We start from the raw sequence: 22,929 nt of genomic DNA on the forward strand, positions 1-22,929 counted from the left end.
CCCAGCACTGATTTAGGGAAGTTTTTCAAGTCCATTTGAACCACTCATCTGTGGTTGACTGCGTGTTGGGTTTGGGCCATAATCCGCTAAGACAACTGTCTCAGATACCCATAATCCCAAATGTTGCAAACCCAAAAGGTCAAAATCCCCTAAAGTCTAATATTGAAAATCTAACTTTGGAAAAAATAATTTAAAAATTCTTGAAGAGACCTTTTATTACATTTTATTTTTTAAAAAGATTTACTTAGTTATTTGAAAACTGGAGTTTGGGGTGGGGAAAGAGATCTTCTAACTGCTGGTTCACTGCCCAGGTGGCCTCAACTGCCTGCACAGAGCCAGGCTGAAGCCACGAGCTGCTTCTGCATCTCCCACATGGATCAGGGGCCCAAGCAGCTGGGCCACCTTCCTCCGCTTTCCCAGGCCCTTAGCAGGGTGTGGCATTGAATTGGAGCAGCAGGGGCTAGAATTGGCATCCTGTGTGGGATGCCTGTGAAGCCACAACGTTGTGGCTCACTAGGCTAATCCTCCGCCTAGTGGCGCCGGCACACCAGGTTCTAGTCCCAGTCGGGGTGCCGGATTCTGTCCCGGTTGCTCCTCTTCCAGGCCAGCTCTCTGCTGTGGCCAGGGAGTGCAGTGTAGGATGGCCCAGGTCCTTGGGCCCTGCACCCCATGGGAGACCAGGAGAAGCACCTGGCTCCTGGCTTTGGATCAGCGCGGTGCGCCGGCCACAGCACGCCGGCCACAGCGGCCATTGGGGGGTGAACCAATGGAAAAAGGAAGACCTTTCTCTCTGTCTCTCTCATTGTCCACTCTGCCTGTAAAGAAAATAATAATAATAATAAAATTTTTTTAAAAAAGTAAGTAAAAGACATGTTAAGGAGAAGGTGCAGTGTGCAGGCTATGTCCCTCTGGCTGGGAATTCTGTGTGTCCAGCTTTCTGACTGTAGTTGTGTAAATGCTGTGACCCCAAGGCTGCGGGTGGGTCAGACTGCGAAGGGACACCCTGCGTGCCAAGAACTCGCGAAGCTCCCGATACGGTGCTTGCTTCCCTTCCTAGCTGGCTATGCTGTCTTGCCTGATGCACACAGCTTGCAGCTCTCGGACAGCCAAACGCATGGCATGCACACTGTCTGCTCTCTGGGGTGCTGCCTCCTGGCCCTTCTCTGTAGCTTTGCACTCCTATGGGAATAGAGATTTAGGGGATTTTTTGGCCCTTAGGATTTCAGCATTTGGGAATGTAAGCTTTTGGGATTGTGGTTTTGGGAATTTTAGACTTAAAGGATTTTGGTGTTTGGAATTTCAATGTTGGGCATTAGTGGCCATCAGGATTGTGTCTTTGGGATTATGATCAGCAGCAGTGTGCTTGTGAAGATACACTGTGGGCCAGTGCTGTGGCATAGTGGGTAAGGCTGCTGCCTGCAGTGCTGCCATCCCATGTGGGCGCCGGTTCGGGTCCCGGCTGCTCCACTTCTGATCCGGCTCTCTCCTATGGCCTGGGAAAGTGGTGGAAAATGGCCTAGGTCCTTGGGCCCCTGCACCCATGTGGGAGACCTGGAGGAGGCTCCTGGCTCCTGGTTTCGGTTTGGCACAGCTCCAGCCATTGTGGTCATCTGGGAAGTGAACCAGTGGATGAAAGACCTCTCTCTCTCTGACTCTCCTTCTTTCGCTGTATAACTCTTTCAATTGAATAAATAAAATCTTAAAAAAAAAACACCTTTTTCTCAGCATATGGAATTTATAACTGATTTACTTAAAGATGTCTCATGCTCCTTAATACATGGGTAGCATTATATATACATAATCATATTATTTTGATACATGCAGGAAGCATTGTTTCAAGGTTTTCATGGGTTCAACTACAAAGGATGAATAATTCAGTAGATGACCCATTACTTTTAGTATGCTAATTCTGCCATAGTTCAGCTCCCTCATGTCTCTCTCCTTTTTAAATTTAGGAGTATTTAAGTGAAATGCAAGGTATAATTTCACCTGTAAATGTATCACTATGAATACCTGGCAGGTGAAAGACATTTTTAAAAAGTGACAGAAATGTGACTATTGTTGCAGAATTAGGAACACTGCTGTGTCATCCAGCTCCGGGTCATTTTTTACTGCAACCACAGTGCGCGTGTGGGCGTGGACTTCTCAGTGATTGGCATGTCAGTGTTATTGCCGTTCTGTGTCTGAGAATGGCGCTGAGAGGTGGGGTGCCAGTGGCCCTCCTATCCTGTTTCCTTTTGCTCTCCGAGTAGCTTCCCCTTGGGGACAGAATGGTGAGAAAGTTTGCAGGCTTTTTCTGTCGACTCAGTACCCAGGGAATAGAGGATGGTTGCCAACAACAGTAAGGGCCCTGTCGCCTCCCCAGAAGCCCTGAGCCGAAATCTCCCTTCAGACTTCACTGCCCCGTTGGGTTTCTCACCCACCGCTGCTCTCCCAGGGTTCTGTGTGCCAAGTAGCTGAGGCTGGGCTTGTCTGAACCCGTCCCGTGGCACCACATGGGGGGTGGGTTGCCACATGGAGTGGACTTCTGGGAGGAGACCTCTCTGGAGCTGGGCATGGGCTCTGTGCATGCCTGCCTCCCAACCCAACAGGTTCCACAGCGAGGGGAGGATGTCGGTGAGCCTGTCCCGTGCCCAGGGCCGACCTGTCAGTGAGTCACTGTTAGGAGCTGGGATGTGGAAGGGGGCACGCCTCCCACTGGGTGGGTAAGCTCCCCGCAGAAGCGCTCATTCAAAGTCTGCTGAGATGTTCCCAGCACCCCAGGCCAGGAGATACAGTTGGAAAATGTTCCTGACACAGTAGCAAACTCAGAGTGCTCCCCTCCCTTGAAAAATCAAAGAGCCTCTAACTTTGGAAACATAGTACTTAAAAAATGTGCGGACAGAAGGGAATTACTTTTCTTTGAACTAGAAGTAACTTCTAATATTTTTAGTAGTTTCCTCATGTATTTGTTCCAGTACACTGAATTTTGAAATCATCTGAGGTTTGTAGATGCTTGGGACGTTAGTACAGACGGTTGCCGTGTCCCCTCACCCAATTTCCCCGGCTGTTGACATGTGACGTCACGGTGGTACTTTTGTCAACACGGGGGAAGCGTAGTGTTGGGTCACACTTAGAACTTGGCTCCAGGCTTCACTTGGATTTCAGCAATTTCTCTGCTCATTTTCTTGTTTCGTTCCAACCCAGGGTGCCACCTTGCGCTTGGGTCTGCCCTCGTCCCGATGATAGGTCAGTAGTCCACATTGTGAGTTTCAACTGGGGAGTTCAGGTGCGTCCTGGGTCCTTTCTGCCCTTTGGGAAGAAGGGTGTGTGGTGGGGGCCGACAAAACCAGCCGGAGCGGGGCCAGCGGGGGCCCTGCCTCCTTTGAATGTCGAGCCTGACTCTGGCAAAGCTGCTTTCTGCCCTCCGCCTTGTTTGCCTGATCTCGGGGTTTGGTTTGGGGATTCACTGAGAGGATGCTGGCTGTGTACCAGGAATCCTATCTCTGGCTTTTATTCGAGGTTTATTTTCGTTTCAAGTACATACTGCCTTGAAGTTTAGTTGGTTTTCTTTTTTAAAGCTCTTTCATGTAACTTATTAATGTCAACAAAAGCCAGAGAGAAATGTTTATGTTATAAAAAATAAACTCTTTGCAAGGACTTTGAAGTGCTTCAACAACAGCCGTGGCGCACGGCCCACTGTATCCTCAGTGCGGCTCTCAAACGGTGTGTGCGTTGGCGTTGCCTTTTCTGCTCTCCCTGCATGCGCTGTTTTCCCCGTGGCTGTGAAGGCTGCTGTAGTTAGGGGCGTGATCAGGGTGTGTTGCAGAGGTCTACCAGATGCCACTGTCCTGCCTGCCCCATGCTCCTCCATCCCCCGCCCCCAGCCCCTGCAGAATGAAGCAGCCGTGAGGTCCCTGCACTGTTCTCTCTCGCTTTTCCAGTACTCATTTAGGTGTCTTGGGATTGTCTGTGATTTGCTTTTTTATAGCTTTCCGGTGTTCATTTGCGGTGCTTCCCTCCACCCCCCCTCACCTTAAAGGTAACTCTTGCGACATCTCGATGCAGCAGCGGAGAGAACAAGGACGGCTCCACTCAGGTTTGGAGCTCAGTGACTCACGACCGCTTTGTATCCTGCTCTTCCCCACTGCTCCGTGTACATACATCCTCCCCATTTCATTCTGAAACAGACCTCAGACCTTTCTGTAAATATCGTCAGTTATTCATAGGTCTTTTACACTATGGCCACAATGTCATTATCATACAAATAGCAGTAATTCATCAGTTTCACAAATATGGCTCCATTTGTATATAAATTCATTTTTTTGCAATATGTGGGTATAGTGTATTTGCAGTTTAATTCATTGCCTTGGTCACCTTTATGCACTTTGTGTCCCTGTCCCATCTTTGTCCATTTCAAGTTGGGTGCTGTGCCCTTGACACAACCCCTGTGGTCTTTGATATTGTCCTTGCTTTCTGGTACTGACAAGGAATTCCTAATAGTTCTTTTCCATTCATACCCCAGATTGGGAATTAGCCGTTTTCCCAAAGGTTTTTTTTTTTTTTTTTTTTTTTTTTTTTTTTTTGACAGGCAGAGTGGACAGTGAGAGAGAGAGACAGAGAGAAAGGTCTTCCTTTACCTCCAATGGCCACTGTGGCTGGCGCACCGCGCTGATCCAAAGGCAGGAGCCAGGTGCTTCTCCTGGTCTCCCATGGGGTACAGGGCCCAAGTACTTGGGCCATCCTCCACTGCACTCCCAGGCCACAGCAGAGAGCTGGCCTGGAAGAGGGGCAACCGGGACAGAATCCAGCGCCCTGACCAGGACTAGAACCCGGTGTGCCGGTACTGCAGGCAGAGGATTAGCCTATTGAGCCGCAGCGCCGGCCCCCAAAGGCTTTAATGGAGAATACTGCAGCCTGGGCCCAAGATTTTCATTCTTTTCAGTGGTTCAGACGCTCCTTGGACTCCTGCATCTTGTGTCAGAACGCCTGGGTGTAGTGCCAGCTCTGTTCTGATCCCAGCTTCCTGCACATGTGAGCCGCGGGAGGCAGCACGAAATGGCTCAAGTGGCAGGGTCCCTCCTACCCATTTGAGAGAGCTGGTTTGAGTTCTTGGCTCCCAGCTGTGACCTGGACCAGCTCTGGCTGCTGTGGGCATTTGAGGAGTGAAGCAGCAGATAGGTGGTCTTTGTCTTTTGTCTCTTTCACTCTCAGATTAATTAATTGAGAAAGTTGTGGTATGAGGCAGGCAGCAGCACTGCATTGATAATGGGGAATTATTTTTCTTCTGGATACAGACGGCCTTGTTGCCAGCAGATATGTGGGATCAGAAGATCGGATGGGACATTAATCACTAACGTTTCCCATGGGAAAAAGACCTTTCACTTGAAAACGGAATGGAGCTATGGTGTAGCGGTGAAGCCACTGTCTGCAGTGCTAGCAGGCACCGATTCGAGTCCTGGCTGTACCACTTCAGATCCATCTCCTTGCTAATGCAAGGAAGATGACGCAGGTGCTTGGGCCCCTGCACCCACGTGGGAGACTGGGATGAAACTACAGACTCCTGACTTTGGCCTTGCTCAGCCCCAGTCGTTGTGGCCATTTGGGAGGTAAACCAGCAGATGAAAGACCTCTCTCTCTCTCTCTCTCTCTCTCTCTCTCTCTCTTTCCTCTCCTCTCATAAGTCTGGCTTTCAAATAACTAAAAAATAAATCTGAAGAAAAAAAAATAGAACAACTCCTGATCTGTTCATGCCCCACTCTCTTTTCCTTAGGTAAGCAGTGGTGTACACCAGCACTTACTCCCCGCTGCTGGTACCCTGCACTTTGCTCCCCAGAATGTGTGTGTGAAGAGCGGCATTGTTTTCTGAGGCTGCCCTGTGTTCCTGGGCCTGGCTGCAGTCAGTAGCCTTGTGTGTGTCTTTAGGGTCTGTTCCTAGCAGCCGGTTACTGGATCACCAGGCAGGTGCCCATGCAGCTTTGCCATTTCTTTCAAATTCCAGTACACAGATGGTGCTGTTTCCCATCTCCATGGCAGCAGAAATGCGCGTCTCCCGCCGAGCCTGCCACCAGAGCTGTTGGACTTGACTGTGTGATGGAGAGAGAGAGAGAGAGAGAGGGGAGGGGAGGGGAGGGGAGAGGAGAGGAGAGGAGAGGAGAGGAGAGGAGAGGAGAGGAGAGGAGAGGAGAGGAGAGGAGAGGAGAGGAGAGGAGAGGAGAGCCCAGCCCAGTGGGTGGCAGAGGCTCAGGTACTCTGGCCATCTTCCGCTTTCCCTGGCACAGTGGCAGGAAACAAGATCAGAAGTGGAGCAGTGGGGATTCTGGCATTGCTGGTCTGCAACGTGAGCCCCTCAAGGTAGTTGGCAATGTTGTTGGTTACCTCCTTCATCGTGGGTGGCATTGAGCTTCTGTGTATGGTTAAGAACCTTTTGTAGTTCTGTGAATAAGATGCTTTCAAAAGTGGTATTTATTGGGGCTGTCGCTGTGGCATAGCAGGTAAAGCTGCCGCCTGCAGTGCCAGCATCCCATAAGGGTGCCAGTTCAAGTCCTCACTGCTCCATTTCCAAACCAGCTCTTTGCTATGGCCTGGGAAAGCAGTGGAAGATGACCCAGTCCTTGGGTCCCTGCAGCTGTGTGAGAGACCTAGAAGAAGCTCCTGGCTTCAGATCAGCTTAGCTCCAGCCATTGCGGTCATTTGGGGAGTGGAGCAGCAGATGGAAGACTTTTCTCTCTTGCTCACTCTCTGCCTCTCTGTAACTCTGCCTTTCAAAAAAAAAAGTGTTATTATTTTAAGTTTTTCACTCTTTCAGGTAATGTTTTAACTTCCTAATCAGAACTATTCAGTTTTATTAAAGAAGTATCCAATGGGTGAGTGAATCAAAACATCGCATTAATGGAGAAGCTGAGATTCCTCCCTGGGGCTGGGAGGGTCTGGTGATGAGCTGCGTACCCCACTCCCCAGTGAGGGCCGCAGTGGTGGAGCCGAGGGAAGACGTCTGTGTGTCCGGGAGCAAGGCGGGCCCTGCCACCTCCAGCCATGTGAGCTGCCCTGTAGTGTGCAGAGCCCCAGATAGCTTAGGGAGCATCTCAGGGATGAACTTTTGGTTAGTGCACGAAGCAGACCCCGGTGAGTTCCGAGCTGTCCACTTTGGATGCCAGTGCTTGCCGATGACATATCCCGTGGAAGCTGTAGAGTAGCCAACACTGAATGATACGGAGACCTCCAGGTAAGTCACTGAGTTTTCAAAAACATTTCTTGGCTGTTTGCTCTGGATTCTAGGGAAACATAAAGGAAATAAAGTAATAATGGTGCATCCGGCTAAATGACTGCCAGTGGTTGTGTCAGGAAAACAAGCACATTGAGACAGAGAGCCGTCTCTCTTGGGCAGGATTGTGAATTGGAGGGCTAAAAACAGGCGGTGGGGTTGAAGCAGAGAGGCAGTTGGCAGCCATTGTAGGTTGCTGAGGGCTGGGACCATTTATTTATTTGGAAGGCAGGCAGAGAAAGAGAAAGATCTTGTATGCACTGGTTCATTCCCCACATGCCTGCAAGGGCTGGGGATGAAGGAAGCAGGAGTCAGAAATTCCATCCTTATCTCCCACATGGGTGGCAGGAACCACGTCCTCGGGCCATCCCTTGCCGCCTCCCAGGGGGCACAGAGCAGGAAATTGGATCAGAGAGGTGGAATTCCAGCCCAGGCACTCTGATGCAGGACGTGGGCAGCCCCAGCTGCAGCTTAACCTGCAGCGCCGCAGCACCAGCCGCCATGTCTGCTTTAGGTGTTCCACACAGTGTTGACGTGGACTGTACGGCCCCCTGGCGAGGAAAGAAAGCAAGCATGAACACAATGTCACCTTCAGATGCTGAGTCTGGAAAACAGGCTGCCCCGCCGTCAGTTCCCTGGTTGGTTCACATGGCATGCCTCATTAGCATACACTTTAAATTCCTTGATGATTATTCTGGCCTCCTGATTAGTTGTTATCTCTGCCTTCTGATTGGTTGTTATTTTGGCTTCCTGATTGGTTGTTATCCATGCTTTCTGACTGCTGTCATTCTGCCCTTCCCCTTCATTGGCTAAATCTGTATTCACTTTTCAGGAAGGAGCCAATCAGAGAGAGACACTTTATGTATAAAAGAGTCAGTACTGGCAAGCTTCCGTGGTACTTCCTGTTGACTGCAGGAGGCTTCTTGCTGGCAAGAAAGTTCTCTTTGCTCACGTCCTTGTCCACGTGGAAATTCTTCGACGTGAGACAAGGACTGAGATGGCCCTCATCGTCCTGCAACAGCGTCAGAATCAGCTGGGCTTGAGTAATGAAAGGATGAGCTGTGTGCTCACTTTAGACTCCCATGAGGCACGCGCTTAACACTGACTGACAGGCTTGACAGGTGTCAGTCCCGGAAAGCACAAGTTGTCCCGGCTCAAAGGTTGCACGATCTTTGGTCCCCCCTGAACAGCACAGCAGTTCTTCATGATGTTTTTGTCCATTCAGACAACCAGATTAGCCCTGGAGAGACAGAGACAGTGTTGACAGTGAGCGGCGTGTGCTGCCTTTCCAGCCATTTCTTTAGGTGTGAAGAGCAGAAGTGCCTGTCGGGGCCGGACGCCATCCTGTTGTAGTGGCTGAGGGGGATTCATGTCACTTCGGCGAGGGCTGGGACCACTTGCTTCTGGTCCCAACCTAAAGAATGAATGGAATTAAGGGTCTCGGAAACCTCTGAGAAGGTTTTGTGAATTAACCTCCCCTCCCGGAAGATTTCAGAAGCCGGTAGCCACCGGGAAGCCCTCTCAGACCCGACACTCTGAGGACTGCCTGGGGCGGATCTGAGACAGGCCAGGGCCACCTGCTACTTTTTTTTCCCCTCGTGGGGGAGACGCTGGTATTTGAAATATGCTGCTGTCCTCCGCTTGTTGGTTTCTGTTAAGAGGGAGGTTGCTCAGGTTTTCAGTTGGTAAGTCTCACTCCCAGCGGCCTTTTCCTAGTTCTCTGAACTTAGAGGAGTTGTTTTCAGCGCTGTTAAGTTTCTCTCTCTCCTTGCGATGGGAAGTATCTTGTCTGGGTTCACCTAAGGCAGGTGGAGCGGAATGCGGCCCCCTCCCAGGGTATTGTTGGGGCTTGCTGGGTGTGTGGGAGTTTGTTTCTGTTGAGGGAAGGCTTGGGGAGAGATAATTAGGGGCAGGTAGGAGAGCAGGTGAGATGCTGCCTACAGCATGGCCTGAAATTCAACAGGCACAGTAATGATAGGTGAGAACCAGCACTGAAGGAGGTGGTGAAGGGAACAGGTTCTGTAATCCTAGTGAGGCTATGAGCCTGAAAATCTGTTGTGGTCAGTTTGGTGTTGTTTATTAAACAAGAAAATCACTTAACCCAAGGCCCACCCTTGTCCGTGTTCACAAGTGTGCAGAAACTTTGACCTAAAGCTGTTCACGACTGCATTGTTCATGGCATGCAGGCAAAATGGAAACAAGTCGGCCCACTTTCTGAACCAGTCTTCCTGGGCTCTGTCTCCAGTGGCAGGTGCTAGTCCTAATCTGCTAGGGACACTGCTGTTAAAAGTCTGGTGGCCGGTTTTCAACACAATGGACAAATAACTTCAGCCAGAGTTGGAGACGTAGTAAAACTCACTGAGCAAACCCGAGGTTAGGAAGCAGCCAGCTCACAAGAGGAAGCTGAAGTGCAGAGAAGGGAGGAGGAAGGTAACTTTGTGCTATGGGGCGGGGGAAGGTTGCACAGCCCGCAGTACTCAGTCAGTGAGGTACTCAGCCAGTGAGGTACTCAGCCAGTGAGGCACCGGGGGAGGGACCGGCGTGCTAGGATAGAAACTGCTTGCTGTAACTGCTGGGGGGGGGGGGGGGCTGCTCATCATAACACCTGACTTTTCAGGAGCAGTGATAAAGTCTCTTGCTTTCCCTGTGTGTCTTGTGACCAGCTGGTGTCTTAACTCCCGGTTCTGTCGAATCAGAGGTGTGTGTCCTGGGGGGAGTGTTCTTCCTTTGGAACTGAGATCTCTAGGCCAGCGGAGCGTAAAGTCAGGGAGAAGGGAGAGAAACCGCCGGGCGTGGGGGCCGCGGGGTGAGGATGGGTGGTACACTCACCTTCCCCCATTCACCCCTGGGCCCGTGATCCTGGCCGTGGGAGACCGAGCGATGTGGAGTGGCTGCTGACTCAGGGCGTGGCAGCTCCCTGGCCCCGCAGCTGTGATGTGTCTCCAGCAGCCGTTCCGAGCCATTCTGCGGAGCCGGCTACTGGGGAGTAGGGCGAGCCCCGAGAGAGAAGTTCGTGGGATGGGCCCCTGCTGTTCACTTGCTGTGAAGTGAGTTCCTCGGAAGCACTGGCCTGTGCTGCAAAGACCCCCATGCGTGACACTGTCACTGTGGCTCAGGCATTGTGTGAGTCCACAGAGGAGGGTGTTGGCAGAAGTACCGTGTGCAGGGAAGGCGAATCCGTGTCCCGGGTAGCTGGCTGCCCCTCCCGTGGCAGAGGGAGTCCCAGCTAATTCACCTGCACCAGGTGGCCAGGTGGTCTTCCCGGGGAACGTGGCCGGCTCGGGCACTCAGTGGTGGTCTCTGCCGCTGGCAGATTGGGCTGCAGCCAGATTGGCCTTGGTAATTGGAAGCCCTTGAGCGTAACCTGGCTGCCAGCGTGGCCACTCTGTGTGTTCCCGAGCCGTGGGGCCTGACAGCGGAGCCTGGGGTGAGTGGGTGACAAGTGTTCTGCTCAGGTCACCTTTGCTTCCATTCACATGGAGCACAGCTATCGCCCTAGTTCTCTGGTCTGTTCAGAGCGAGCGTCCGCACCCCTCTTCCTCAGATAGCCTTGTCACCGGTTTTCCGTTCATGTTTCTTCCCACCCAGCCACACCGGTGGGCTGCAGCCCCTGAATGGCCTGGATTGCCATTTCTCCTTGGAGCAGAGAGCACAGGCAGGTGCCAGGCCCGCGGTTCTGCCCGCCGGGAAGATTGCCTTTCACCCCCTCAGGGATGTCCCACAAGGGGTGTGGCACCCACTTACAGGTAGCACCCACATACTCTGCAGAACCATCTGTAAACTGCATCTCAGTTGGGGGAGGGCATTGTGGGGGTGGGAGCTGCGGGCGTTTGAGCCACCCCCTGGTGTAACTTGGGTCTGATCGTACCTACGCCACGGCCATTTGGAGGAGTATTGCCGTGCCTCCTCAATCTGGGTCGATGGCTCAGTCTCTGCTAAGACCCATTGGTGGGCTGCACGATGGTTCAGGCTGTACTAGGACCCAGTGGTAGGCTCCGAGCTGTTGATCAAAAGGAGAGTACTTGTCCACAGAAGATGGCAGAACCCAGACCTTAAGGGGCCCTCACTGCACTTGGCCAAAGCAGACTGCCAGGCTGTGACCGCTCCCCTGTCTGCCCCTGGCTGCAGGCACCATCGGCTCACCTGGCCCTGCTGCCCCGGTGGCCGAGTGGCTTGCGTGGCAGCAGGACCTGTTGCAGGAGCTTTCCCCTGTCGGGGCTCCACTCAGAACCAGCAGCTGGGGCCAGCACTGTGGCGCAGCGGGTTAAAGTCCCAGCCTCCCATGCTGGCATCCCATGTGGGTGCCGGTTCAAGACCTGGCTGTTCCTGTTCCCATCCAGCTTCAGATTGGCCCAGTTACGGCCGTTGTGGCCATTTGGAAAGTAAACCAGCGGGTGGAAGACGTCTCTACCCCTCTCTCTGTCTCTGCCTCTCTCTGTAACTCTATATTTCAAATAAATAAATCTTAAAAAAAAAAAAAAACTGAGAAAACTCATTTAAAAAAAAATAAAAAGAACCAGCACTCTGTGGGTCCCTTGGCGAGTGGGCCTGGACAGTGTACCACGTGAGAAGTGTGTTGCTTCCGGGCTCCATCCGTGCTGGCAGGGCTGTCAGCTTAGCTCTGTCTCTGTCTGCAGTTCGACACACACATCTCATCCAGACGCATCTAAAGTAGGCAGGCATGCAGGTTAAAATTGATCGAATTTGTGAACTGGAAGACCACGCCCCTGCTCCTACCTGATGCCTTTGCTATGCCCCTGTGTGGCCTCATTCCTCTACCTGGCCACACCGGGGTGCCCACTAGCCAATCAGGTTAATTAACCACTCCCCTTTGGAGTGGGTTAAAAGCCAGGACATGGTGTGGCCTGGCCTGCTCTTCTTCCCTGACCTCTTGTCAGGACAGGGCTGGCTGTAGCCCTGCCCCTCCAGGGCGCGTGGCCTTCGGGCCATGTGCTCTAGGCTTCCTGGCCTGGATGCTCATCCACGTGGCTGGTTCCTGGTGCTTGGTATGAACCCCCATTCACTTCTCTCCCCTAAATAAAGCTCTCACTCTCCTATGCATCTTTCTCACTGAATAAAAGCTTAAAAAGTACCATGCTGCCTCGTTGATCTGTGCCAGTATTTAGAATTCTTCTCTAAATACTAGGCAAGAACCCTCTCGGGCTTATTGATATCAGGGATTTAGTAATACGCCCGTGGTGAAATCATAAGGCACCCCAAATTCTGGTAGCGCGTGTGGCACCCCGGATAGCACTTCGGGGGAACTTTAAGGGGCCACATTTCAGGGTAAAGTTTAGGGGGTCTTGTCCGACTTCACATCCTTTTCTGGATGCAGGCAGAACAGTGTTTGACTAACTGGCTGGGCACGCTGTTGCCCAGTCAAATTGACTCGTGAAGTGAACCCCCTCCTAAAAGTGGAATACACATGGTAATGCTTTTTTTTAAATTAAAAAAAAAAATACTTATTTGAGAGGTAGAGTTAACAGACAATGAGAAGGAGAGACAAAGATTTTCCATCTCCTGGTTCCCTCCCCAAATGGCCACAACAGTCAGAACTGAGTTGATTTGAAGCCAGGATCTTCTTCCAGGTCTCCCAAGCACTTCAGCCATCTTCTACTGCTTTCCCTGGTGGTGGCAGAGAGCTGGATTGGAAGTGGAGCAGCCAGGACTAGAACTGGCGCCCATATGGGATGCCGGCACCACAGGCGGAGGATTAACCTGTGCCACACTGCAGGCCCTATGGTAGTGGTTTGTCCCTTGTTTGTGTTCAGGTGAACATAGCATGAGAAAATAAATGTGTTTGTGTCGTCTTCTGTGATGTGTATTTTAGACTGTTTAATCAGTCGTGTAGGTCGAAGTCTCTTCGAGTGCATGTCAGCGGCACGTTTGCGTCCCAGTTTTTAAAACACGGATCATAGTGCAGGGGAGGGAAGATTCTGTGGCAAAGCTGTGTTTTCTTTGCTTACTCTCTGTGAACAATTAGATCTCATTGTCAGGAAAAATTGATGACTGCAGCTTTCAAACTATTGAGCCCGTGCTAATAAATGCAACAGTTGTTCATAATTTGGTGGTAAATGACCTTTAAATGTAGCTGTTTACAGAGGCTGTCCTTGGGGAGCAATTTAACTTCCAAATGACACCCAGGAGTACTTGTTATCATTTAAATATGCTTCCTTTTGTCAATAACAGAATAACAAATACTGGTTAGATTTCTGATGTTGATTCAGATACCAGGAAAACTGCTGAATAAATTAGTGTACATTTGATTTATATTGACCAAAATTTTTTACATTGCTGTGTTACAAGTCAAGGTGATGTGCATTTAAATGCATTGTGGAGCAGAGGTCAGGCCTGACTGACATGAATGCTTGGGCTGTTTTTCATTAACTTTTAAACAGGATCCTAAAATTCCTCCTGCGGTTCTAATTACTAGGAGCAGGACTGAAATTAACTTAAGGCACTATCGCAGACCTTATTTAAAAGTCGATAATGTTGATCATTCCCATAAAAATTATCGGAGTATATTATCGCTACATTTCATCTCATCATTTGTATGGAAATCAGATCTACTTTTTTTCCAGACTAGGAATTCGTTGTCTGTGGTTTCTCCATTGACGGCTTTACAAAAATAAGCTGAAGTAGCACCAGAAAAAAAAAAAAAAAAAAGCGAAGTAGTGGACAAAAATCTTAGCTGCTCCAGGAAGTACTCTCCCGAGCCAGTGCGCGTTGTGGCACCGTGAGCGTCTCCCTGGGCGCAGGTGCTGTGAGAGTGTGGTGTGAGAGTGTGGTTGCAGGGTGAGGATGGAGATGAACCCTGTCAGCGGTCGTTAGCAGTCCAGCCTCGTAGGTGTGCAGGGGCAGCTTTAGTCAGCACCGCATCTGCCTTTGAGAGAGCATCTTCACGCCCAGTGCCCTGCCTTCCCGTCTAAGGATCCTGGGGCAGAAAGCGTGTTGCTTCCTGCCGGGACTGTGATCATTTATGCTCTGTGGAAGGATGTTTACTTAACTCACAAGTTGAGAATGGAAATGCACAAGGTTCGGACTTTCTCAGCCATGAAGTCCTTTGTTGTTAAGGAAAATGTGTGCTTGGAGAATTCAGTCTCAGCCTCGCTTGTCTCCCTGAAGCCTTTGCTTTGTGAACTCTGACCTCCTGAGGCCAAAGCACCACTCTGCCTGCCCCTGGGCTTGGCTTAGCAGGGGTCCTGTGCTGCAAGGTTTACCTTGGTGCCTAGGCTCCATGTGTCCAGAACAGAATTAACCCCGTATTGCCCACGAGGGTACAGGAAGTGGCAGTGCTGCAAATGCTGTTAAGACAGAGAAGGAAGTGGAGAGAGTGCGGCTGAAAGTGGAGGGAGAGTGACACACAGTGCGTGTGCGTGCGGCTGGGGTGAATCACTGGGCAGTGGGCAGAGTCCTGCAGCCTTTCTCTGAAGTGCACCTGCTTGTGCAGGGTTGGGGGAAGTGGCTGACAAACGGGAAGACTTCTGGGTTGTCAACTTTGGCCTAAATTGGCATCAGTAGTCGGGTGAAACAGTTTGGTCCAAGGGACCGGCGTTGTGCTTAGCAGATAAAGCCGTGGTGTGATGCCGGTATCCTGTCTGGATGCCAGTTTGTGTCCCAGCTGTTCCACTTCCCATCCAGCTCTCTGCTGATGGCCTGGGAAAGCAGCAGAAGATGGCCCAGGTCCTTGGGCCCCTGCCACCTGTGGCAGACCCAGTTCTAGCTCTTGGCTCCTGGCTTCGACCCTGGCCACTGCAGCCATCTGGGGAGTGAACCAGTGGATGGACGATCTCCCTCTTTGTCTTTTAAATAAATAAATCTTTAAAAAAATTTAGGCTCAAAGCAACCTTTGTATAAAGTGAAGTGCAACCTAGCTTGATGTATAAGGTATTCACAACCTATCTGAATGTATACCCTGGTAACCAAGCAACTCAGTCTCAGCCAATCACAGCGGCTGAACCATCAGCCAGTCCCAGGCTGGATGCCCAGTTATACCAAACTAGTAAGGCAAACCTGGGAACTGTACCCATCAGTTGATCTCTGTATTGCGTTTCCTGCTCTTCTAGTTAGGAATTTCAGCTCACTGTGCTGTTCTTGGGGCCATTCGGAACCATCCTGGGTCTGGAACCTGCCCCGTTCTAGAACTTGTCTGCTTAAGACAACTTTGTTAACCCCCCTAATCTCAGAGTCTGTGCCCCCCAGTCCCATCCCCAGAGGTTGTCAGCACCAGCTTCAGGGGTCTGACTCTAAGGGTGAAGGTGAGCAGTTTGGGGACAGGCTCACGACTGGCACACCATGAGAGGGGAGGGCTTGGTGTCCCGTGCAGTGTGCAGCTGCTGAGTCCAGGGTGCTCATCCCACTGCACGCTGGAGGCACCTGGAAAGCGTTGGCCTAGGCCTTCCCCCAGAGTCTGAATGGTTTGGCGTGTGGAATGAGTGCTAGAAACGACAAGAGGCCCTAGGTAGACTGTGTCCCCAGCATGCTGTGCACTAACTGTGTCCTGAGGCACATTACGGATCCCAGTACATATTAATAAGCTAGTTCAGTGATTCTCGGGAACTGTTTAGGACTACAGGTTGTCGGGCTTTGTCTCCAGCGGTTCTCGTGTGCCGCAGGCACAGGCTGTGCGGTCAGTAAGCGCCACGGGTGATTTTGGTTAGCATCCCAGCCCTCACACTGTGGGCTGTGTGGCTCACCTTGCTTTGAAACGGGTGCCCTACAGAGTGTGCATTTAACACAAAGGAGAAATGCCAGCCTTGTGACAGTTGTCGTCACCTTCTGATTCGACAGAAGTGGTTCCAGCCCTGGCTTATAAACGCATGGCCTTAAGCAAGCTCTTCTGACCTCAGCCAGTTTGAGGAGCTGCTGAGCAGGTCCTTAGTGAGCTTGGGAGGCAGGTGGACTTGGTGCCTTCCTCCTCAGCTTTGCGACCAGCGAGGTGTAGGACTTGCCGGGCCTCGCTGGCCTACGTTGCTGGTCTTGCTTTCTCATAGGTCGAGTTCCAAGCAGCACGTGAGAACCGTGGGCACCTGCTGTGGCTGCTGGTACTTCCCATGGAATTTCTGCCGGTCAGAGCTAATGTGTCCACAAAGGCTCTCCCTCCCATCTAGTGGAATTTCTCTCCCTCCTCTCCTTGGAGTGATCCCATACTTACTTCACTGTGTTAAATGAACCTTGAGAACAAAAACAGCATCTCAAAACTTCCCAGGTGGAGGCCAGCATCCCAGGTGTTTCGGTCGCTTCACACGTGAGGACAGGCCAAGAACAGCTACTCCATGGCTTAGCGGCCAATTGACAACAGCTGTGTGTCGATAACAGTGTACTTAGGTGGCATTCCCGCTGCCTTCTTGGCCTTGGGCTCCCGCTTGCTCAAGTCTTTGCTTTCTCAAGGACTTTGTAGAGGAGGGCAGACGCACAGTCCTACGTGTGCAAGGATCTTGGAGACGGCTGCAGCCTGGCAATGTGGTGGAGCCAGTCCCTACTCAGACCCGTTCCTGGGTGCTTGGCTCTGAGCAGAAGTGGACTTGTGACTCCCAGCTCAGCGGTGTGCCTGTCTTACTGGCTCTGATCTGGGATCCCGGAGCGTTGGAGCCAGCCCTTGTGAATCAGAAGGAAGCCAGGCTTGTGTTTATTCTGTAATTATGGCCAATCACAGTTCTCGGAGAAGGGGAACAGCAACCTGACTGAGGAGCGAGCCTTGGACTTGTCTGACCCCAGAGTCCTGGCCCTGCCACTTCCTCACCACCTGCTTGCGTGCTATGCACCCCGGCTGTTAAACACGACAGTGACTGCAGCATCATCAGTAGGTGTTGTTCGATCAAATGAAACCATGAGTGTGAAGTTGGTTCTGTCCTAGCTGATGTGGACGTGTTTCCCTAAACCGTCATACATACAGAGTTTCTGAGTAAGGTAATCCCATAACCCCCTCTGAGCCTGTCCCTTCATTTTAGTCACCACAGCTGAACAAAAGTCAACAGAAGTAATGCTTTTCAAATAAACGTTTGGTAGATAGTCCAGTATGCTAAAGGGTTTTGGAGAGCTCAAGTCAGACTTCCGTTGATCCATGACCTGCTGAGAATGGCTTCCTGCATCCAGTGGAGTCTGCTGCAGCCAACTAATGCAGCAGCATCAGCAGTGACCAGTGCATGCCGGGAGAGCCGTGGTGCGAAGACCTCATTTTTACGAGAAGGATTCTCACAGGTGGCCCACGAGGTTACATGCCTGTGCTTCAGAAGAGGTCTTCGTTAAGGGTTTGCTGTGATTTGCCTGGCACTTGGACAGCCTGGAGAGAGCATAGCAGGGCAGGAAGGGCTTGGGATTGAAGGTGAGCCAGACCCAGGCCTTACCCTGCTTGTGCCCCATACGCCCCAGTCTCCCCGTTTGTAATGGGGGATGTTGTCCCCAAGAGCTGTTGGGACAGAATGGATGGAATGTCTGAAAAGCTCCTGCACGGCGCAGGGTCTGAGTGTGGGTCGGTCTCTGTTACAAGCAGCACGTGGGGAGTGCTCTTGTAGCCTGTCCTTGCTGCCTTCTCTCGCCGTGTCCTGGGGCATCCCCGTTCTCTCCCTCAGTGGCACCTGCTCAAGGGCTGCAGCTGTCTGGAATTCACACTGTGTAGCAGGAAGGAGCCAGCCAGGTAGAGAGCACCTGCCGGGTAGAGAGCACCTGCCAGGTAGAGAGCACCTGCCGGGTAGAGGGCACCTGCCGGATAGAGGGCACCCGCCGGGTAGAGGGCACCCGCCGGGTAGAGTGCACCCGCCGGGTAGAGGACACCTGCCGGGTAGAGTGCACCCGCCGGGTAGAGGGCACCTGCCGGGTAGAGGGCGCCTGCCAGGTAGAGTGCACCTGCCGGGTAGAGTGTGTCACTCCCCCTCTTCGTGGAGGAACGACACTAAACCCTGCCTAGGCTTCCCATCCGAGTCACGGCACCATTATGTCGCTCCCCCTCTTCGTGGAGGAACGACACAGGACCCTGCGCTGTTCTTTTGTCTGCTCGGCCCTCCCCGGGTTTGCTGCTGGTTCTTCCCGGGTTGGCTACTGTCCCTTCCACCTCCGTGGAAGGGCGGTTCCCCCTGCCACTTTCCCCACTTCCGCAGGGGAGCGGCACACCGCCAGCCTGCTCTCTCGGGGGCTGCTCAGGTGTTCCTTCAGAGAGTTGTTCCCTGGTGCATGTTGTCTCTCTCCTCCTTTATAGTCTTCTTCCGCCAATCCCAACTCTGCTACCCACACACCGAGTACGCTGCTCTCCTCCAATCAGGAGCAGGTCCTGCTGTTTATTGGTTGAACTGGAGGCAGCTGTGTAGAAGCTGTTTCCTCCTCTCCCAGCGCCATATTGTGGGAGAGCAGATGCATAGAATAAGTCTTAATTTCAGTAACTTAGTCTAGTCCGAGTTGCTCCCCAGAGTGCACCTGCCGGGTAGAGTGCACCTGCCGGGTAGAGGGCACCTGCCGGGTAGAGGGCACCTGCCGGGTAGAGAGCACCTGCTGGGTAGAGTGCACCTGCTGGGTAGAGGGCACCCAGTCCGCTTGGGCTGCACCTGCCGGATAGAGTGCACCTGCCGGGTAGAGTGCACCTGCCGGGTAGAGGGCACCCACCAGGTAGAGAGCACCTGCTGGGTAGATTGCACCTGCCGGGTAGATTGCACCTGCTGGATAGAGGGTACCTGCCGGGTAGAGTGCACCCAGTCCACTTGGGCTGCACCTGCCGGATGGAGTGCACCTGCCGGGTAGAGTGCACCTGCTGGGTAGAGGGCACCCACCAGGTAGAGAGCACCCGCCGGGTAGATTGCACCTGCTGGGTAGAGTGCACCTGCCGGGTAGAGGGGACCCGCCAGGTAGAGAGCACCTGCAGGGTAGAGAGCACCTGCTGGGTAGAGTGCACCCAGTCCGCTTGGGCTGCACCTGCTGGATAGAGTGCACCCAGCCCGCTTGCTGCCCAAGACTGCAGAGGCTGCTGTGCTGCTGCTGTTACCGGGAGGCCTTGCTGTTGGGCAGTTGTTCTTGAGTGGACCAAGGTCGGTGATCAGGACCCAGCTTGAATCCGGGTCCTGAGGGCGCTGGCCTCGTTGGTGTCAGCGTCATCCTGGCCAGGTAAGGGATTGGAAGGTTGGATTTGGACCGTGCACCCACTTCATTGGCGCTAATTCAGCCAGCAGAAGAGAATTTTCTAGTATTGCCATTAAGCACCTGGAGAGGAACTTAAAACAGACACGCAGTACTAAGAATGGTTCCTATGTGGTAAATTTTGATCATTTGAGGAAGTATTTTGGAAGTTTTAAGAGTCCACATATGTGTAGATTAGAATATGTAGGAGACATTTTTGCATAAATTATAGACACAGAACCCAGAGTGCCAGTACTGGCTTAGGAAGTTGCGCGCGCATGTGCTCGCGCGCGTGCGCGCGCGCGTGTGTGTGTTACAGTAGCTGGAAAGCAGGACAGGTGTTACGGTGCAGTGGGGTTAGGCTGCCACTTGGGATGCCTGCCTTCCTTATCTGAGCCCCGGCTCGACGACAGCTTCCTGTGGGTGTGCACTGGGAGGAAACAGGTGATGGCTCACGCAGATGGGCCCCTAACACCATGTCGGAGACCCAGATTAAGATCCAGATTGGTTCTGGGCTTTGGTCTGACACACCAGCTGTATTTGGGGCATGAGCCAGTGGGTGGAAAATTTCTCTTTGTCATAGTCTTCCCTCTGTCTCTCTGCCTTTCAAAGAAATAAAAATTTTAAAAAGAGCAAAATGTGTAGATTGACTTCTAAGTTCTCTATGCTATTCCATTGGTCTGTGTGTCTGTTTTTATGCCAATACCATCTTGTTTACTGTAGCTTTTTAGTACATTTTTAAAAATTATTTTATTTATTTGAGAGGTAGAGTTACAGACAGAGGGAGAGACAGAGCAAAAGGTCTTCCATCCACTGGTTCACTCCGCAAATGGCTGCAACAACCGAAGCTGGTCTGATCCAAAGCCAGGAGCCAGGAGCTTCTTCCAGGTCTCCCACACAGAGGCAGGGGCCCAAGTGCTTGGGTCATCTTTTGCTGCTTTCTCAGACCACAGCAGAGAGCTGGATCAGAAGAGGAACAGGTGGGACAGGAACCAACACCCATATAGGGTGCTGGTACGGCAGGCAGAGAGGGTTAGCATACTATGCCACAGTGCGGGCCCCTGTAATACATTTTAAAGTTAACTATTTAATTTTCCTTTTTAATCAGGGTTACTTTGGCTATTTAGGGTCTTTTGTGGCTCCATACAAATTTTAAAAGTGTTTTTTTTTTTTTTTTTCTGTTTCTGTGATGAATGTCATTGGCATTTTGGTAAGCATTACATTGAATCTGTAGGTTGCTTTGATATTAGACATTTTAACAACATTCTTTCAATCCATGAACATGGAATTTCCTTCGTGTGTGTGTGTATGTGTGTGTGTGTGTGGTTGTCAGTTTGTTTCACCAGTATTGTGTGACTTTCATTGATGAGCTCATTTCAATTTCTTGGCTGGGTTTATTCCTGGCCCTCAGTGGGGGTGGGGGCTGAATGGGAGTGGGGTGAGTGTTGTGTGACTGTCGTGAATGAGGTTGCTTTCTTGATATCTTTTATTTTTAATGATTTATTTGTTTCTTTGAAGGGCAGAATGACAGAGAGGGAGGGAGGAAGGGAGAAGGGTGGGGTAGGGTGAGAGAGAGAAATCTTTCATCTGCTGGTTCACTCCCCAGATGGCTGCAACAAATAGGGCTGGGCCGCGTTGAAGCCAGGAGCCTGGAGCTTCTTCCGGGTCTCTCATGTGGGTGCAACAGCCAAAGCCATGGGTCATTTCTGTTTTCCCAGGCACATTAGCAGGAAGCTGGATCAGCAGTCGAGCAGCTGGATCTCAAAGTGGTGCCCATGTGGGATTCCAGCTTTGCAGGCAGCAGCTTTATCTGCTGTGCCTCAGTGCCAGCCCCTGTTTATCTATTCTAATAGGTTTTTGGTCATGTCTCTAGATTTTTCTAGATATAAAATCATGTCACCTACAAGCAGGGACATTGGACTTCCTCCTGTCCTACCTGGATGTACATCATTGCTTTACTTGTTTTATTGCCCTGGCCAAGCTTTCTAATGCTGTGTTGAACAACAGGCAGGCTTTCTGCCAAGTGGTTAAGGTACAGATTGGCTCTCCCAAGTCCCACATCAGAGCCCCTGGGTTTAAGTCTCAACTCCATTCTCAGTTACAGCTTCCTCCTGGTCACACCCTGGGAAGCAGTGTGTTGCGGCTCCATTTAGTTGGGTCCCTGCTGCTCATATAGAAGAAGTGGATTGAATTCCCAGCTTTGGCCTGGCTCACTGATTGCATGTACTGACCCATCCTATGGCTGTGGCATGCGTCCTACTTGGTCACGATGTGTCATCTTTGGCTTGGCCAGTGTTTTTTGAGTATTCTTTGATTTATTTACGGGGATATTGTTCTGCAATTTTTTGTTGTGTCTTTGGTGTTGGTATTAGGGTGATGCTGAATTTGTAGATTGGATTTGGAAGAGTTCCTTCTTTTATAGGTCTTTGGAATAGCTGGAGGAGAATTGGTGTTAGCTCTCACGAGTTTTATAAAATTTAGCAATGTGCCTGGGCTTTTTTTTTTTTTTTTTTTTTGATAGCGTTACAGACTGTGAGTGGGAAGAGACAGAAAGTTCTTCCATCCCCTGGTTCACTCCCCAGATGTCTGCAGCCAGGAGCTTTTTCTGGGTCTTCCACGGGGGTGCAGGGGCCCAAGGACTTGGGCGGGCTTTTACTGCCTTCCTAGGCCATAGTAGAGAGTTGAATTGGAAGTTGAACAGCTGGGACTAGAACTGGCACCCATATGGGATGCCGGCACTGCAGGGGGAGGATTAGCCCACTGCGCCACAGCTCCGGCCCCAGGCTTTTCTTTATTGGGAGGATTTTTATTACTGATTTGATCTGATTACTTGTCATTTTCTCTGTCCTCCTGGTTCAGCTTAGTTTATTTGTGTTCAGAGATATATTAATTTCTTCTAGATTATCCAATTTGTTGGTATTCGGTTGTCTGTAACAGTCCCTCGTGATCTCTTGATTTTGTGTGATACCAGTTGTAATGGATCCTTTTTCATCTCTGATTTTATTTGGGCCTCCCCCTCTTTTTTCTTTTTTAAAAATGTATTTATTTGACATGGAATGATAGAGAAAGAGACTGATTGATTGACTGATCCATCTTCCATCCTGTGGTTCACTCCCCAGATGACTACAGTGGCTGGAGCTGGTGCAGGCCAACATCAGAAACTCTATCCAGGTCTCCCACGTGGGTGTTAAGGGCCCACGTACTTGAAGCATCATCGGCTGACTCCCAGCCACATCAGCAGGAAGCTGGGTGGGAAGCAGAGCAGGTGGGACTCTAACCAGCACTGTAACATGGAATGCTGGCGTCTCCAGCCAAGGCTAGCCTGCGTTGCCACAACACTGACTGCTTAGCTGTGTTTTGCATACCAGGTAGGATCTAAATGAGCAAAAGGTGCAGGAATCCATGCCCTCCACCCCGCCCCATGGTAGATAATAATGAACAGTACATCAGGGGCATGGGCATGGGAGAAGAGCAGCTTCCTGTATATAGGGGGTCAGCCATGGTGGAGGAGGGAATACTGATACACAGAGCCACACTGCGGGGGTCCTGGGGGCAGTCCTGTCCATGGGCTCCTGGAGGGTGGA

At 51.3% G+C, this 22,929-nt stretch overlaps 1 protein-coding gene across 7 annotated transcripts in view; it reads left to right on the top strand.

The window, feature by feature from the left end:
- Window positions 1–22,929, top strand: part of SNX24 (sorting nexin 24) — a 148,263-nt gene that overhangs the window by 5,731 nt on the left and 119,603 nt on the right. The window contains exon 1 of one of the 7 annotated variants that reach the window (XM_070076045.2): window positions 22,465–22,713. The exons of the other annotated variants lie outside the window; for them this stretch is intronic. The gene's annotated coding sequence lies outside the window, so the exon portion shown is untranslated. Of the gene's footprint in view, window positions 1–22,464; window positions 22,714–22,929 lie in introns of those variants that run through there. 7 annotated transcript variants of the gene reach the window in all.

This window comes from Oryctolagus cuniculus, chromosome 6 (genome assembly GCF_051225735.1).
Source record: "Oryctolagus cuniculus isolate XC-2025 breed Fujian yellow rabbit chromosome 6, ASM5122573v1, whole genome shotgun sequence".
Taxonomy (NCBI): Eukaryota; Metazoa; Chordata; class Mammalia; order Lagomorpha; family Leporidae; genus Oryctolagus; species Oryctolagus cuniculus.